An 18,912-nucleotide genomic window follows, 5' to 3' on the forward strand; every position below is an offset into this window, starting at 1 on the left:
ATCAGCTGTGGGAGGCCCAAAAAGCTCTTAAGCCGCAGGTGGGTGCCCGTAAAGCCACCCTCCCAGGGGAGCCCAGACCTCAGGCCCTGCTTGACTGCTAATCACCATAAGAACCACAGTGCCTCGGCCCCGATCTGGGTGGCCCTTAACCACTCCCAAAGCCTGTCACGTGCTCGGTGATCTCAGCTGGCCTCACACAAACCCTGTCAAGTAAGCAGGACAGGTGTTGTTATTATTCCCACTTTACAGATGGGGAAACCGCCTGAGCGCTTCGAGGACTTGCTCAGGGCCACCCAGGGAGTACATGTCCCGGTCACCAGCCCAGTGCTCCTTCTGCAGCCCAGGCTCGCAAATGGCATCCCCACCACCTATGTTCTGCCCACGAGTACTTTGGGGTTTTACACAGGAGACCACAAAGATCAGATGATGGCACCTCCTTCTCTCGGTGCTGGGCTTCTTTTCTGGACCCTGGGGAGCGTGACTCCCTAAAACTCCCACCTCTTCCTGTTCAATCAACTTTCCTCCTCCTGCTTCACAGCAGGAGGTGGACCGGCAGAGGCAGGCATGACCCCTGTCCAGGCCGGGCCACCCTTGCGACAGCGGTGGAGCACGCCTTTTGGGATCTGGGAGCAGAAGCAGCCCGTGTGTACCTCTCCGGGCACGGGGAAAGACCGAGGGCACGCAGAGCTGACCCGAGTGCCGGGCTCAGCTCTCAAGCTACAGCCTTGCCAACCTGCCCCGTAGAGGTCGTCAGAGCCGGGCCCTCGAGTTCACCAAGCTGTCTCAAGCGGCCCCAGGAAGTGGCTGGGTGACTTCAGAGAAGAGCAGAGCAAGAACAACACTACCCTCTTCTGGGGCCACAGGTCAGTAGGGCAGGAGTTAATGATCCTCGGGTTGGCCCTCCGTGGGAGGAGGCAGGGTTCCTTTCCCAGGGCCGCTGGAAAGACCAGCCCATACCGCCCCAAGGCATTCACGGCAGAGCTGATCGAGGTCCCAGAACCAGAACCCTTTGGGCAGCACCTGTAGGGCGGGGAGGGCAGGGCAGGGCAGGGCCAGCCCTATCCACAGCCCACTCCTTCTGGAATTCCCGGGTTCAGGCTGGCTCTGTGGACTTAACCTTCCAGCCAAGGTTGCCCCTTACCAAACCACTGCTTTGTCCCCTTCCTCATCCCGTGTGGGACTTTGTGTCCTCCTCAAGGCCCCTTGGGAGACCCTGTGCAACAAAGAGCTCCATGGGCTCTTCTGCCTTTGGGTTCAAGCCGGAGGGCAGCCGTAAGAAGGGAGTGGAAGGTGTGCAGGCTGTGAAAAAGCCCAGCCACCTCCAGCAATCTAGGCCAGCGTCCGGTTCCCATGACACTCTTACTGGCAGCGTTAATAACTAACCACGTCCCAGACAGGTGCTGGCGGCCTGGCCTTAGGAGTTCTTGCTCAGGGTTGACAGTGAGTCACTTCCCTTTTATAGTTTGCTAGCAGACTGAGTCACCCGGAGGCCGACCCTTTCACACAAGTTCTCACACCTGGGCCAAGTGGCATCCGTGCCTATACCTTCGACCACCTCTTCTCCGCATCAGCTGGGCCCTGTGAAGTGGACCCTCAAGGTCTAGGCCAAACAGTGTCCCCGTGCCCCAGCCTCTGCCCCTCCCCATCCCTCCCCACTCCCTCAGTAGGGACAGTAACCCCGGACCCAAGGAGTCTGGAGAGATGTCTGAGAGAGGGGTACTTGACAGGTGGTCACCCAGGCCTGACAGTGGGTCAGGTGTCTGTCACCTTTGACCTTTACCCTAAAGAGCGCTCTCCTACCTGCCCACCCCTCCATTTGCACACAAGCATGACCAGAAGTGGAAAGTTCTAGATGATGAGCCAAAGGACAAAACTGTGAGGCCATAAGTTAGCTCCATCACCCTCAGGAAGGACAGAGGCTGTGGGTGGTAAACTGAGTCCCATGACTGTCAACATACTCTCTATGCCCTGCGTCAGGTGGGAGGCAGGACTGGCCTGGCAGGGCCACCTTTCTCTGTTTTCTGGAGATACACCAAATCAACCTCACCTGGGGGAAGGTGGACCCCTCTTCAGGTGCCCCTTCCTTCCCCACCCTTGCATGGTATTTCCTATAATTTTTTTTAATTAAAAAGAGAAAGAGGGGAAAAAATGAAAATTATGAAAATGAAAAAAACAGGAGGCAAAAAAACAAACAAACAAACAAACAAACAAACAAACCAAACACCTCACTGAAATAGTCTGGGGATTTACTTTTTTTTTTTTTTTAATCCTCAGAAAGTCCCTCCCGCTACCTGGTTTCTAAAACAGACGGTAAACACAGATGACATCAGATTGGACAGCACTGGGCGCCTCACCGCCAGGGGCTCCCGGCAGGTGTGAGACTGACAGGTTGAGAAAAGATGACACTCTTTCTATCATTAGAAGATGAAAACCAAGGGGGGAAGATGAGAGGAGAGGCTGAGTGCCGGGTGTGGTGGGAAATCTGACACCCCGCCAGCCACTGGCCTTTTGGGTGAACTCCGCTCGTCTAGATGGGGTGACAGGGTGCTCCCTTGGGGCGGGCGGGCGTGTGTCCCCCACCTCTCAGGTGTCGGAGTGCAACTCACTCCGGGGCTCAGAGAGCGAGGCTGCCGTGCTCTTTGCGGCCCGGAGCCCCCCGGCCTTTCCAGACTGAATTCTGAAATCGGCTTTGGCAGCTGTGGCTCAACCCCGTGCGGCGTGAGGGGCTGTGTCTGCCACACACGTCTCGCACATACTGTCCGAGGACGTGGCCGGCCAAGCTGCGTCCACAGCACGGAGGGTGCAGATGCCAGGAGAGAGAGGCTCCACCCCGCCGTGGCTGGCTCAGGGACACCAAGTGAGTCATCAGGCCTGAGCAGTGACCATGATGTCCCAGGGTGAAAAGTGGGAGGCCCGGGGACGGAGCCCGCTGCACAGACGCGAGCCACGGTGACTCACATTTGGACCCCGAGGGGAAGTTCCATCCGCGAGTCCTCTGGACGGCTCCCGTCCCCCGGCTGAGGTCATCCCCACTGGCGCTCGGAACTGGGGCTTGTTTCGTTCTTTCTCCCAGAGCCCCGGCTTTTCACTCTCAATTACGGTTACGGCAGAAGTCCGCGTCCTAGCCACCTCTCTGTCCCCACCACACACGCGTGACGGTTGGACCCGAGGAAAGAGCAGGTCCTCCCTGGGTGTCAGGTTTTCAGGTCCCCACGGGAGCATTCTAAGAGACAGACTGTTTGAGGGGTGAGCTCTGGGGCACAAAGAGCCTGCCCCAGCCGGGCGGTCACTCTGACCGCAGGACAGGAAAGACACACGGGGAGTGAGGACAGCCCCGTCACCGTCAGGCTCCCTCTGACGGCAGGAGGAAGAGGTGAGGAAGACACAGGTGCTGCAGGGCACCAGGCAGAGCCCCCTCTGAAGGGCGGCAGGGAGACCACAGGGATGGCTGGGATCAGCCTCTTGGGTGTCCCCTGAGGGCAGCCTGCTCCCTCTCCTGTCCTTCCACTACTGGACGGGAAAAACGGGGGCATCTGGCCTCTCTCCTCCCAGAATTCTTCCCCCATTCCCTCTGTTTCCTCTTTCCCTTTGAGCCGAGCCCGCAGCCTACCGGTCTGATGCCCGATGGCTTCGAAGGCAGGGAGGAGAGGAGACTGACCCTCGCAGGGAGCCACCACCCCAGGGCAAGAGGCTAGCCTAAACGGGGCAATCACAGCTCCTGAGAAATGGCCTCGGAGCTTCTCAGCTCATCCCCACCTTAAATGTCATCCCGTTGTCACACGTATGTGATTGGGCGGGACAGGGATAGGCACCCCGATAGCCCGACCGATCGTGCCGTCACCCCTCAGCTGCTCTGCTCCTCTCCGTTTCCACACATGTGGCTCCCAGTTTCCTCAGTGGGAAAGGCTGATGCCCCCCAGGCTCTCGCTGGCCAGGGCCTCCTTCAAACCCCACCGGTGCCCCTGTCCTCAAAGACACCAGGTGGGCGGGGGCCTCGGTCTCAATGTCCCTCTTCCCTCTGTAGAAGCTCTTCCCAAAGTGTTCACGCGGCCAGCTCCTTCGAGCCTGTGCTCAGAGGTCCCCTCCTCAGTGAGGAGCCCTGCCTTATTCAACACTGCAACCCGCCCTCCCCTCCCCTGCCCGCACACTCGGCCTGCCTTTCCTGCCTACATCTCTGTTGTTTTGCAGAGCCCAGCACCTTCCCAGGTACTAGGTGATTAACATATTTACTATTTTGCTGTTTAGCATCCACCCTCCCCACACTCTCGGCCAGTTCTGTGACAGCAGGATGGCGTCCTCTGCCTTGAGCACCCGGGCACGGCCCGGGCACCCAGTAACGCTCCGTTAGATGAATGCACGAGCGAATGAAGGAAAGAATGAGGAACTCGCTGCCGTTCCCAAGGGCATGGAGGCCTGTGTATCTCAGGGAACGAACTGCTATTCAGGCTGAGGTCACCTGGGGAGGGAGGGGAGAGGGCGGGCTAAGGCAGAGGGAGCTGTTTTCACAAAGGCAGTGCCCACAGTTGGCCTGGAAATCCCCTCGGAGTCACTCATTAACACCCCGCCCCCCACTCACGCTCCCCTGCCAGTCACCCGAACTGTAGACGGCGGCCACACTGACTTCCCCGACTGACTCCTTCTCAGGCCCAGCCTCCCACCCTTCGTCCACACTGCCATCTGAGCACCCGGTGTGTGCAGAAGACATGCTGGGAGGGAGGGATGAGATGGAAGAAACACCCACACCCAACAGAAAATAAGCTCCCACTCTGCCCCTGCCCCCAGCTGTGAAGGCACCAGTGGGGGAGGGAGGCAAAGGTGAGATGAGGTTCCAGTGCCCTGGGCCCCCATGGTTACGGGGTTTTGAGGAGGTGAGCACATAGATGGCAATATGGCGGGCGGGGCGGGGGGGGTGGGTTGCGCTGGGGGGTGGCGTGGAAACATTCCAGTCTTGGAGGTAGGATACGAAGCACATAAGTTTGGCTAAAAGGATCCGGATTTGAGTGGGGAGTCGTAGCAATAAGATTAAGTATCCAGTGAGGTCTGGTTGCTCAGATAACAACTAGAGAAGCATGACAGGGTTGCTTTTCTGTTTTATCTTTTTTTTTCCAATCAGAAAGTAGCCATGATGAATACTGGGTTTAAGAAAGCAGGTTAGGATTATGTGCGGAAAGAAAGACTGGAAATCTAAAGGTTGGCGCCCCCAGTGAGTATCCCGGTGTGTGCAACCAAAGTCAAGATCAGCAGGGTGGCCGGGAGAAGGGAGGGGAAGGATCAACTCCGAAAATCACTGGGGAGCAATGGTCAGGATTCAGGGTTCTAGGGGATGGGGGAGTTAACGCGGTTGGATACTTTCCTTCTACATGATCCATGAGGAATAAGATAAATAAGGAAGGGAACAGACAGGGCATCTATTATGATCTGGACTTTCATTTGTATTTTTGTAGTGTCTCATTTAGTTTGTGACCTCCCCTGACGACAAGGTATTAGCATCGCCATCTCATAGGTGAGAGGATTACCAATTCACCCCAGATCGTATCCGGAGCTAAAGAGGGAAAAAAACCCCACTGACATTAAGTGTGTGCCTTAATACATCCCAGGCACTAGGCCAAGCACTTAACTCTGTATCCTCTCATGTCATGACCCAACATAGCAGGGATTTCCTTGCATCGTCCCCATTTAACAGCGGCGAAAACTGAGGTCTAGGGAAGTGAAGGCCATCGGCCTATAGTCACAAAGGGAGGAAGTGATGGAAGGCAACCCTGGGCGACTGACCGTTCCTCCGTCTCCTCACCTGCAGGCTGGGTAGAACACGCTGACCTGCTAGGGTTGTGACAGGTGGGAACGAGTTTGCCCAGGTAGAAGCTGTGAGAACACAGCCTGCCTGGAATTAATTGCAATGACCGTTAGTATTTATTAACCTGTGTCCCTGGACCTTCTCCGACAGCTAACTGCAAGGCTCCTGCCTGCCAATCACCCCTGTGGGCTGGCGTGCAGGTACAGGTGCATTCGGGATGTCTGGGAAGAGGAACTTGGCTGTAGAAGGAACAAAACCCCCAAAGCAAGAAGGGGTTACCTTCTTGCAGCTCACCTTTGTGTCTTGCCCTTCTTTCTTGGTTCGGAGCACCTACGCAGGCCAGCCCCAAACGTCTGGTTTCACCTAGAAAAAGAAGGGAGAGTTACACCAGGAAATAAGACAATAAAACTCATCTTCAAGCTTAAAATGTAGAGGGAGTGGTCTCTGAATGCCAGACAGCCTGCCAAGGACATAGGAGTTTAATAGTTGTTTATTCTTTTTTTCCCCACTTATTTTAGAGGGAGAGTGAATGGGAGGGGGGGAAGGACACAGAGAGAGAGAGACAGACAGACAGAGAGAATCTCAAGCAGGCTCCACGCTCAGCACAGAGCCCAACCCAGGGCTCACTCAACCCAGGGATGATGACCTGAGCCAAAATCCAGAGTCTGACCCTCAACTGACTGAGCCAGCCAGGTGCCCCTGATTATTCTTTAATATAAAATAAAATTACATTCATTCTGAATAAAGGCAAAAATCCATTTCCTATGTCCGTCACAGACATGGCAAATGGAAGAATACTGTCAAAGAAATACAGGCTATTGGGGCGCCTGGGTGGCGCAGTCGGTTAAGCGTCCGACTTCAGCCAGGTCACGATCTCGCGGTCCGTGAGTTCGAGCCCCGCGTCGGGCTCTGGGCTGATGGCTCGGAGCCTGGAGCCTGTTTCCGATTCTGTGTCTCCCTCTCTCTCTGCCCCTCCCCCGTTCATCCTCTGTTTCTCTCTGTCCCCAAAATAAATAAAAAACGTTGAAAAAAAAAATTTTTTTTTAAATAAAAAAATTAAAAAAAAAAAAAGAAATACAGGCTATCATCTTAATAAACAACACCTACAATAAAATGAAACAGATATTACATTGGATAGCAATTTTTTTTTCAAGTTAAATCTTACATTCACAGTGAATCTTTAGTAAAAAAAAAAAAAAAAAATAATAATCTCTTGCCACAGGCCTGAGTTGTTCTGGTTTTCAGGGTCCTTTTACTCAAAGACTCCTATGACACTACTGAATTGTGTATGTTCTGACTTTATGGTATGTCTGAATTCATCAGATGGGATAAATCAGGAGGACCATCTAGCTCTGTGCCTGCCCCCTACCATTGTTATTAGCTTCACTTTCATTTATTCCTTTACGTGCTTCTAGAGAGCAAGGCTATTCCACGCCATCCATATAATTCCTGAGCATAGTTGCTGCTGCTGCTGCTGCTGCTAAAATAGATATTTAATCTTTAAATCCAACCTCTGTTCAACCTGATTCAGACACCAGGAAGAGTAGTATTTCAAAAGGTGTTTAAGATAATAGCCCTATTCTAAGCTTCCCCATCATTAGGCTCAAAGAAATCACTCTAGACCCCCAGGTTGGCAAATGAAAACAGGGAGAAGAAAGAAAAGGGGGAAAAATAATACCATCAGATTTGAAACAGAAAACTTGTAACCTTCACTCACAAGGGGAAGGATTGTTTGGGTGGTGTTTTGTTCTTTCGCTGGATGCACACATACATCATCTTGGGGCCCGAATCACTCCCGCGGTTTCTAGAGTTATGGAAGACAGGGTCCATGCTGGTACTCTGTGGCCAACCCCGTCCACCAATGCCCGCCAGCAGATCGGCATCCTCTGAGCCACACAACTCCCTCCCCCAGTCCTGGGGACACGCATCTGCCGAGCCAGCTTCTTCCACCATGCCCAAGAACTTATCCCAAGAGCAACCTCAAATGCAATGTAGGGCTCTTGAGTACAGGGCAAGGAACTCAACAATTTTAGCTCCGCTGAGCCATGCAATACTTGAGACATAACTAGATGACTCACCCATGCTAGAAAGTTCATCAAAAAGAAGCAAAGCAAACCACAACGTATCCTCCAACTTCAACTTGGGCACCAGAATGGATTCCCCCTCCTGTTACTACTTTATGTAAGGGCACCCCCACACCCAACCTGTGTTCAGTTCATTAGGTGGAAAGCATCCGATAACCCCATTCGAGTCAAAGGGCAGATGAGTGGAAATGCTTCCAGTCTCACCCTTCCAGGGGACATAGGACATTTAACACAAGGAGGTCTAAGCTCACCGTGCCCCCATGACATTTCGATTTAGCCAATGTAGTAGTAGACTTTGGGGAGTGGGGGCCTTAAACCCTACAGAGGGGGAGGAATGGTTCTCCCTGCCTAGGCTCCCAGACCAGGCTACTCACTGAAATCACTCCCCTTGGCAGCTGGAAAATCCTACAGCAGCCTGGGTCCCACTCCCAGCAGCTCTGGTCGGTATAAAGTAAGGTCTGAGCATTGGGTTAAGGAACACGTTAAGTTCCCCCAGGAAAGTTTAACATGCATCAAAATGTAAGGATCAACTGGAGAATCCGTTAAAATTCAAATCAACAAGTCTGAGGTGGCAGCCTGAGATTCTGCCTTTCTAAAACGCTCCTGGGCCGGCCCAATGCTGGTGGTCCCACAGAACATGCTCAGTAGTCAGGGCTAGCAGGGATGCCCTCAAACACTTTACATCCCCTTCCGCAGAAACCTCGGGCAAACTGACCCCACCCTGCCCCACTCTCCCCGCCACCTCTCCAGCAGGCCCCAAGACCTACCCAGCTGACTTGTGGAGTGCCAGATGGGCCACATCCCAAGAGACAGCTGCCCCTCTCCCCCTCCCCACTTAACCCAGTTCTCAGCAATCCAAACGCTAGCCTGAAACACACTCTAAGAAACACTGCGTTCAACGGAACAGTTTGTTTCTGCTCTGGGGGTTTTCCCCTTTGCTTTCTGTGTCAAGGTGCCTATCCAGGGCAGGCGGGAAGCCTGGGGGACCATGGATACAGCCTCTCCCTGCCCACGGCATACTGGCTCAGCACCTGCCACACGGAGCCCTTCTGTGGCCACACACCCACCTCCCAGCTGCCTATTCATTCTCGGTGCAGACTAGGGCAGGACAGGGAGTGGATGGTGTTCCCTAGAAGGTGGCCAATGGCAGCCGGCCACGCCCGGCACCAAACCTCTGAGCTTGCATCGGGCTACCCACAGCCTGCCCCAAAGGTCCCTCCCTTCCATCTGTACCCCCCACCCTGACCAGTTCCTTCCAGACATCTCCAGGGATACCTGAGCCAAACCCCACCTAGTGGCTCTTGGCCCAACCACCTCGGCCCAAGATGGAAGGGGCGGATCCTCCCGGATACCTGCGACTGAGCCACTGAAGGCTCAGCAGGTAAGGCCACAAGAAGACAGGAGTCTGGAACACGTCCAGGCCACGCCAGCCCACGCTGGTCTCTCCTCTCCACCCACGCTGTCAGTCTCGCAGACAACAGAAGGCCACACGGTGCAGAAGACTAGGGGAGGGCAAGATCAAACACCGGGTCCCTCTTTGGCCAAAACAAGGGTTGCAGTTTAGGAGAATCCTTGGACCTTCTGAATGGGTCCAGTATCAGAGGGGAGTGACTTCTACAAAACAGGCCAGGGAGTTGTCAGCTGGCCAACCCCCCGGGCCCCCTTTCTAAGAAGGTACCTGAGGCCGATACTCACTGAGCACAGGATGCAGTGCCCAGGACCCCGATCCACGAAAATGTTCTAATTTCTTATAAAATTAGAAGCAATAAAATGAGTATAATTTTCATGCCTATATACCAGTGAATCCAGCCTGGATGATATTCACCCTTAAAATCACTGCAATCATAACATGTCATTTTTAGGGGTGCCTGGGTGGCTCCGTTGGTTGAGCGTCTGACTTCGGCTCAGGTCATGATCTTGCAATTTGTGGGTTCGAGCCCCGCATCTGGTTCTGCGCTGACAGCTGGAGGCTGGAGTCTGCTTTAGAATCTGTGTCTCCCTCTCTCTCCTGCCCCTCCACCGCTCATGTGCTCGCTTTCTCTCTCTCTCTCTCTCTCTCTCTCTCTCTCAAAAATAAATAAGGGGCGCCTGGGTGGCTCGGTGGGTTAAGCATTCAACTTTGGCTCAGGTCATGACCTCACGGTCGGAGGTTCGAGCCCTGCCTCAGGCTTGTGTGCTGACAAGCTCAGAGCCTGGAGCCTGCGTCGGATTCTGTCTCCCTCTCTCTCTGTCCCTCTCCTACTCATGCTTGCGATCTCTCTCTGTCTCTTAAAAATAAACATTAATAAATAAATAAATAATAAATAAACTTAAACAATTGTTTTTAAGTAATAAAATGTCGTTTTGAACTTTTTGGGGGGAGGGGTGGGGAAGGGGCTCACGAAGGCAAAAGGGCCTAAGGTCATGAGCAGCTCATCCAGCTCAGAGTCTGACTTCCTTCCAAACTCCAACCTTGCCACCCTTTACGCAGATCCTTTGTTGAATGCCCTTTCTCGGAGACCCGCACCCCAGCCCGGAGGCCTTCCCCCAAGTGCCTCCTAACGACCCTCCGCTGACTCTGTCCCAAGTCCTTCTGTTCCATGCAGGTGTGCTGGGCCTGCTTTGGACCAGGCAGACAAGCTCCCACCCCCGCTCTGTGGAAGCAGCTCAGCCTGGCAGACACAGAGGCATCTCTGAAATCCAAACACGCACTCAGCCCCCTGCAGCATAAACACTGAGCACACCTCACACCCAGGCCTATAAAAGATAATTACACAATCTGATCTGGCAAATTAGGGCCACAGAACGTCTAATTCGTACAATGAATTCAAGGGCTGTATCGGCAGGAAAAATTAACCCGGATCTTTATTGGGATTCGCCCCCAGGTCAGGATTAGGGTTTATTGGTCTTCTTTAATTTTCTTGCTGAGGATGGGTAGAAAGGCGACCTCTGCTGCCCACCCCCACGCCCCCGCCCTCACCTCCCCACCCCATCCAGGTTTGGCTTTTAGACAAGCAAGCTGACCAGTGATCTTTCCCACAAACGAAGTCACTCTACCTAATATCAAACAAAGCACAACTAGAAGAGACAGACAGATAGATACAGAGATCGATCGATCAATAGATCGATCGATCGATCGGTAGGTAGGTAGGTAGGTAGGTAGACAGGCAGCCAGTTAATTTTTCACGAAAGGAAAGTTGGGACATCCCAAACCCAAATCAAGGGCTTTATTTTATTAGTTGGCACTAACTCAGTACAAGTAAACAAAAGAACTGACATGCCCAGCTGGCAATTTACCTCCTAATTATTCTGGCTCAACTGTGAAATGTGTACTTGGAGAACAATCATGTATACACATTTCCCTAAATACACTGTTTCTCTCTCCCTCTCTCTCTCTGTCCATCTCCTTCCCACCTCCCTTCCAAGGAGCCTTCCAAGAGGAGAGGCCTCTTAAGAGTCGGGTCCTACCTCCTTAGCTCATACACAGCCAGATCACCAAAGACCTGTTACCGGAAGGTCAGGGCAAGCCGACACCACGTGAGGATTATCCTTCACCGAACCGAAAAAAGCACTGTGGCAGGACAGTGAGGTTTTCCCTCTCTTTCCCAGTGTACCTTTCTGGGGGTCTCCTCTGGGACAATAAATTCCCTACCTGGACTCCTAAGTCAGCCCTACAGATGAAAGATGAAACACTGGTCAACAGAGCGGGATTTAGTGCTCACGCCTTAGTGGCTACTGCAGAGGGAAGTCTGTCTGAGAAATAAGGAGGTGATGAGCACAGAGGCAGAGGACCACTCGATGCCAGCATGATCTACCCCAGAAATTATTTCGGTGTGCCTCTCTAGGAGACTGCCCCGGCTCAGAGAAAAAGCACGTGCTTCCGTAGGCTTTGATGTGGAGCCCACAGAACATTTGCTCTTATGGGAATTTATTGTATATGGACAACCTCAGCTCAAAAATATACATATGGGTGAGTGAGTGACTGTGTCTTTGTGTGTGGCTATGTATATATGTGTATACACCCAGGACAATGAGTTTATGGGAAAACAAACCCGTTCTAAACAACAGCCTCTGACTTAAAGCAACAGACATGCGGTTTTCTTGTACCAAATCCATAAGGATTCTAGGTGACCCAGTTAAGAGCGGAGGAAAGGGGCGCCAGACCGTGCAAATTTACTGTCAGCTGGATTACAATCTCTGTAAAGAGCTCCAGCCAAATCTCAGATTCCGACTCCAAAAAGGTTGAGACGAGGGTATGCTTTTAAGAAGGAGACAAACATCCATTCCATGCTGACTGCTTTGAGGGGTCGTGGAAGGAGGAGGGAAGCAGCCAAGAAAAGCGTCTCTCGGGGCGCCTGGGTGGCGCAGTCGGTTGAGCGTCCGACTTCAGCCAGGTCACGATCTCGCGGTCCGTGAGTTCGAGCCCCGCGTCAGGCTCTGGGCTGATGGCTCAGAGCCTGGAGCCTGTTTCCGATTCTGTGTCTCCCTCTCTCTCTGCCCCTCCCCCGTTCATGCTCTGTCTCTCTCTGTCCCAAAAATAAATAAACGTTGAAAAAAAAAATTAAAAAAAAAAAAAAAAGAAAAGCGTCTCTCTTTCCGAACAGTGACTCTGCTGACGCAGGCTTTATTTTGAAGCACTGACCATTCTAAGCCCAGAAAGACGGGCAAGAGGATGTCGAGTATCCGTCAAATCCATCGCAGACGGACGACACAGAGTCTTGGCGAATGATCAAACGTATGTCACACACTTCTGGGTTCTAGGGTCAGAGAGTCTAAGGTTAAAATCCTAGCTTGACCACAGCTAGCTGTATCACCGTGGACCCCTTCCTGGGTGTCCATTTTCTCACCTGAAAAGCAGAGACAGCAGTAGTGACCATTCTTTGTCACTAGTAAGCCTTCCACAACGGTTAGCCATGATCATTCTTGTTATTTCTATTTGAGGATGTAAAACAGGGCTGCGCTGGTCTGTATTTCACAAATGGGTTCTTGCTACTAAATTAAACCATTTGTTCAACTGTGTAGCATATTACCTGGTCAATGGAAAGTAACTGATAAATATAACTGCTATCAGTGTAAAAACAAATAGGTTACAGAATTGCATAGTTAGAAAAACAAACTTAGGGGTGCCTGGGTGGCTCAGTTGGTTAAGCATCCAACTTCAGCTCAGGTCACGATCTCGCAGTTTGTAGGTTCGAGCCCTGCGTGCTGACAGCTCAGCCTGGAGCCTGCTTCGGATTCTGTGTCTCCTTCTCTCTCTGCCCCTGCCCTGCTCACACTCTGTGTCTCTCTCCAAAATAAATAAACATTTAAAAAGATTAAAAAAAAAAAAAAAAGAAAAACAAACTTGGAAGGAGAAAGCAAAAGGTTAACCATTGCCATTTCTGGAGGGTAAGTTTATGGACAATTTGTTTCATTTCTGCATGTCGAAAGTGAATAGGCATCGTTTGGTAAAGAAAAAAAAGTCTTGGTATTTAAAAAAATACAAAAAAAAAGGGGGGGGCATTCATCGTCTTCAAGTAGAAATAAAGCTATAAATGCAGTTTTTAAAAACCAGCCAAGGGACGCCTGGGTGGCTCAGTCGGTTGAGCGTCCGACTCTCGATTTCCGCTCAGGTCATGATCCCCGGGTGGTGGGATCGAGCCCCACGTCTGGCTCCACACGGAGCGCAGAGCTCGCTTAAAATTCTTTCTCCCTCTCCCTCTGCCCCTCCCCCGCTCACACTCTCTTTCTAAACAAAACAAAAAACAACAGTCAAAACAGAAGTTGCAGGATTGCTTGTGAAATCAGAAAGAGATATTGCAAGCTCGCCCCAAAGTTGGGGTCTGAGACCAGATCTGGCAAGGGTGCCCCCTGGGACCTCCCGTGTGATCCACAGACCAGGGGTCAGACACACCCAGGCGGCGAGGGGAACAGCCCGCAGACGTCACTGACAGGAGAGCGGCACTTTCCACTGAAGGATACAGTCAACATTGGCTTGAACGGTAAACTTGACCAAGAATCCGAACTCAGCTGACAGGCTGCAGGCCAGAGGGTTAACAGACCTGCTCCGTGGCATTTTCCAAATACCTGTGCCATTATAGACAGAGGGCTCTGATGACACTAGCCGTTTTGGTTCAGGACCCACGGCCCCGTGCACTTCCCGGAGCCTGTTACATAAGCCCGGGCTGGAAACAGAGGCCAAGCTCCATGGAGACGCGGAGGCCACGCCAGCAGTTAAGGGCCCGCTGCATGACAGCGTGGAACAGGGAGGGTGGACTTGAGCCTGAGAACCAGGACCCTCATGGGCCTCACTCGGGGTGCCCAGGTTCAGGAGCGTCCCCCTAACCTCCTCTTCCTCCTGGGTCCAGCATACAGGGGGACCCCACGGCTCAGGCCTCAGCCCAGCTGAACGGCCGTCCTTTCCTCCCGTTCTTGAAGACTTCCCAAATCCCTGCCCCAGTCCTTTTTCCCAAGCCCCAGCGTGCAAGCCGCAGGGCAGGCTGATCACCGATTCCCAAAGAACTTCGAATTCTCCACCTCCAAAGGGAACTCCTGATCCCCTCAACCTGGCTCCCCTCGGAACCTCTCCATTTTCTGTGAAATGAATTTCACTTCACTCCCTCCGTTATCCACATGGGCAATATTCCCCCAAATCACGTGAATCACCCTACCTCGGCTCAGTTCTTCTGCAGGTGGTGTTCATGATCTGTCTTCTCTTTTGTCCCCATGGCCCTGACCATAGCTTAGGCTCTCTCTAACCTCAGGTCCAGAACACCCCCATAATAAAAATGTCATTTGTTGAGCATTTACTGTGTCCCAGCCTTTTACATGTGTTCCTTTACTTAATTCCCTCATCTGGTGCCGCCGCGTCTCACCCTATTCTCTCTCCCTCTATACACAAGCTCTATGTCTGGGCTGAAAAGCTCTGCAAAGTTCTTTGGTGCCTCGGGGCCCTTGCACGTACGGTGTCCTCAGCCTGAAACACTCTGTTTAACTTCCAAAGTCTCAGCTTAGACTGCCACTTTCTTGCAGAGGCCGTCCATGATGACTCTATTACACGGGCCACCCAAGCAGTAAAACCCACTGTGTTCTTCACGGCACTTAACCTAATCTGAAATGATCAGATGTATTTATTTCATTTTAGTTTGTGTGTCTGCCTACAATCTTACTTCCAGGCTATGAGATTCCTGCGTGCAGAGATGATATCTGTTTGGTTCTCCACTGTACGATCAGCATACATTGTAGGAGGCAGCCCTCTTTTGGCTAAATGAACGACTATTAGTACCCCTGCGTGAAAGGTAAGGCAATTGACATACAGAAAGATTTACAACTCGCTCCCGGTCACGAGGCTACTAGGCAGTGGAGTCCACACTTGCACCAAAGCTCTTCTGGCTCCAAGGGGAAAGCTGACGGCCACCTTGCTATTCTGCCTTCCACGCTGCAGTAACCCCCCGTGTGGGCTTTCCACCTGCCTGATCCAGACCCTTCTGTATCGCTCTCCTAGTTTATCATTCTAAAATACCAACTACGTCTACCAAACTCTGCTCAACCGTTAATCAGCGGCTCCCTACTGCCTTCCACGCAGACTGCATGCGCCCGCCTGAAATCAGAGGCCATCTACGCTCTGTCCTTCCTCTTCTCTCCCCAGCCTCGTCTGCAGGATTTCTCTGCTTCTTATCTAATCTTCGTTCCCCACACCTGCAACGCCTCCCTCCCTCTGCCTCTCCCTAACACCTTCCCTTGAGGCCCAGCCCTGGTCCCACCTCCCACGAGAAGCCGCCGGACTTTCCAGCCTTCGGTGGTGGCTCGCACTTGAGCCACAGTATTACTGGCCGCCCCACAGGTGCCCTGAACATGAGGTGAAAGAAGGAAGAGGTTCCCTATCCTGTCTCCCCCCACTCCTGCCCGCTGCAAAGAGACCTTAAATTCCTTCAGGGCGGGCAACATGCCTCCTGCGTTGGGATCCCTGGAGCCCAGTATAAACCCTAAATGAGAGGAGCTTTGTTGCTGCTATGTGCCATACTCTGGCCTGCAGTCCTCCAAAGATGGGGGTGCCTGGGGAGCCCAGGGGGCTTAGTCAGTTGAGCGTATGATTTTGGCTCAGGTCATGATCTCATGGTTCGTGAGTTCCAGCCCCGCGTCGGGCTCCGTGCTGACAGCTTGGAGCCTGGAGCCTGCTTCCGATTCTGCGTCTCCCTCTCTCTGCCCCTCCCCTGCTCATGCTCTGTCTCTCTCTGTCTCCCAAAAAAATGAATAAAAATTAAAAAAAAAAAAGCTAAATAAACATTAAAAAAAAAATTAAAGACAAAGATGGGGTGACGGCACAACGGCAAAACTCTCTCACTTAGTGCCCTTGGAGGCTGGCTTCTCAAGCCTTTCCCACCCCACCTCCACCTGGAATTGCTAACATTAGGGCTACTCTGAACTCTCTCCTGGGTCTTCCCTGAGCAGAGTCTCTGACATGAACCTAAAGACAGAGCCTAACCCACTGGGCTTAAAAGGGAGGGGAAAAAAAAAGAAGAAAGTTTACAAGCCCATCCGGTTTTCTCTTTTAAAACCACCTCTTTGCCCCCGGGGACACCTTCCGCACACGGTGTCAGAAAGGACCCTCCCAAGTACCCCTCGGGAGGGGAGCATCAAGGCGGAGCATCCCTGGCCGGGATCAGCACGGCCTTGGGGCCAAGTGTTTGCTGAGGGCTGCTGGGCAGAGGTGCGCGAGGCTCCCGGTCCCCCGCCCTCCCGCCAAGTCTTGGCCTCCACGTGCGTCGGTTTCACCGTGGTTAATGGAAAATAAAATGCTCAACTCAAAAACACTTTTCCGATGATATTTTAAGGGAATATGAGATCACAGAAAATCAGGGAGGTAAGTTGAAATGGTGTAACCCCAAGCCACATTTTTTTTCAAAGAATGCCCTGAGGGTGGGGTATGTATCTGGGGAGACCTTACCCTAGAGGCTACCTGGGCAGCAGCGACCCTGATAGTCGCCACGAAAAGTCATGATGCTACCTGAACCCACACCCTCCCTGCAAATAGCCTCCTCCCCTCTGAGGCCCAAAGGGACCCCGAGGTCCCTTTAGCTTTACAAGAGCTGCCAACAGCCCCCACCCCGCTCTTGCCAGCCAGGTCAACACTCTGCCTCTGCCAGAGATACCAAATGTTTCCTAAACCCACCCCAAGTCCAGCTCCCTGAGCTATGAATAGTTATTAACATTAACTCGGGGCATTAATTAAAAACCGTTCAGCCAGGCAAATTCTCATACTTTTAAAAAGTCATTTGGGTAATCGCCTTTCCATGCCACAAACTTTCCAAACGACTGACAGGTTGACATTTCATAAGGTTGTTTGTGTTAATCAAGAAGAGGGAGAGAGCCGGTGTGGTTCCCCAGTTCATTTTTCAGGTGCCTTGATTTATTGATTGGCCAATCCCCACTTAATAGCTGTACAGCAAGGCTCGGGGAGAAAGAGGCCCCCACGTCCCCGGGGCTGGGGTCGGGGCTGGCGAAGAGGGAAGGGCCCCAGGGCACTGCCACGGCTGTCTCCAACTTCCTCCCCTCTCCCAACACCCAGCAACCAGCTTCCCCTGGGACGCACCGCAGAACCTCCCAAACTTTACTCTGGGCTGCACACCCCCTGTCCACCAATGAAGGGCTACTTCCTGCACAAATATCCAATGGGGGGGGGGGTGCTATGTCGGCAAACTTAGGAGTCTGAGGGCAGTGGGGACTAGGCTCTTAAGCTCTCAAACTTCTTTCTTAAAGCGGGAGAACCCAGAACCAGGCTGGAGTGTGTGAGTGTGAATCCCACCTTCACCATTTACCAGAAGTCTTGGACTGCTCTGTGCCTCAGTTTCCTCATCCGTCAACAATTTGTGCAGTAAGTACAATATCTACCTATACAGTTGTTTGGAAGGTTAAATTAATTTTGGTAAAGCATTTGCAACAGGATCTGGGGCATGATAGATGTTGCACGTTTAAAAGCCTTCACTCCTCCCTGTCACACACGAATCAGGACCCGGCATTTAACTGAAAACAGAGTTGGATCTGTCCTGGCTGACAGGAGCACAGAAGGCCAGGCCTTGCCCATTGCAGCCATCCGCCGCCCCCCTCCCCCAGGTTTTCTGTTTCCAGGGGGCCACCACAGCCCCTCCAAGGCCCCGCAGGGTCCCGGGGCACAAAGTGTGACAGCCACCGCTCGTGCTGAGGCCTGAAAGCACTCGACTTGCCATTTGACACCACAAGCCTGCCCACACCACAAAGTCTTTTGTGGAAACACAAAGAAGCTCTCCCAGGAGCCGGTGTCCAGGGGCAGGCCGACGACACATGGCCGGCCAGGGTGCGGCACGAGGTTGGTGAGGGAGTACACGCTCACCACCCAGCCCTTCCTCAGGACCACACTGTGACCTGCCTGCCCGCCCGACACAGAGAGCAGCCACCACGCTGAAGGGAAGGAGGGGTTTTCTTTTCTGGTTTTTGGTTTTGTTTTTTTTTTAAAGTTTACTTATTTATTTTAAGAGAGTGCGTGCGCACAAGTCGAGAAGGGGCAGAGAGAGAGAGGGAGAGAGAGAATCCCAAGCAGGCTCCACACTGTGAGCACAGAGCCCGAGTTGGGGCTCAAACCCACCAACCGTGACAGCATGACCTGAGCCAAAGTCAAGAGTCAGATGCTAAATCGACTGAGCCCAAGGAGGGGTTTATTTTCTTCCTTCCTTCCTTCCTTCCTTCCTTCCTTCCTTCCTTCCTTCCTCCCTCCCTCCCTCTCTCTCTCCTTCCTCTCTCTCTTTCTTTCTTTCTTTCTTTCTTTCTTTCTTTCACATTGATTCATTTTTGAGAGACAAAGAGACACAGAGGGTGAGCAGGGGAGGGGCAGAGAGAGAGGGAGACACAGAATCCGAAGCAGGCTCCAAGCTCTGAGCCGTCAGTACAGAGCCCGACATGGGGCCTGAACCCACGAACTGCGAGATCGTGACCTGAGCTCAAGTCGGACGCTTAGCCAACTGAGCCACCCAGGTGCCCCAAGGAGGGGTTTTCTTAAGGAAAAACCACTACAAAGCCTTCCAGCAATCCTACGACAACAAA

The 18,912-nt window shown here is 52.5% G+C and overlaps 1 long non-coding RNA gene across 1 annotated transcript in view; it reads right to left on the bottom strand.

Annotated features, from left to right (window-relative positions):
* The window catches only part of LOC122485836, a 163,197-nt gene that overhangs the window by 17,888 nt on the left and 126,397 nt on the right, over positions 1–18,912 (bottom strand). Inside the window, exon 2 of the long non-coding RNA XR_006297965.1 lies at positions 6,089–6,157. This is a non-coding gene — a long non-coding RNA (uncharacterized LOC122485836). The remainder of the gene's footprint in view (positions 1–6,088; positions 6,158–18,912) is intronic.

The sequence above is a fragment of the Prionailurus bengalensis genome, chromosome E1 (genome assembly GCF_016509475.1).
Source record: "Prionailurus bengalensis isolate Pbe53 chromosome E1, Fcat_Pben_1.1_paternal_pri, whole genome shotgun sequence".
Classification (NCBI taxonomy): Eukaryota; Metazoa; Chordata; class Mammalia; order Carnivora; family Felidae; genus Prionailurus; species Prionailurus bengalensis.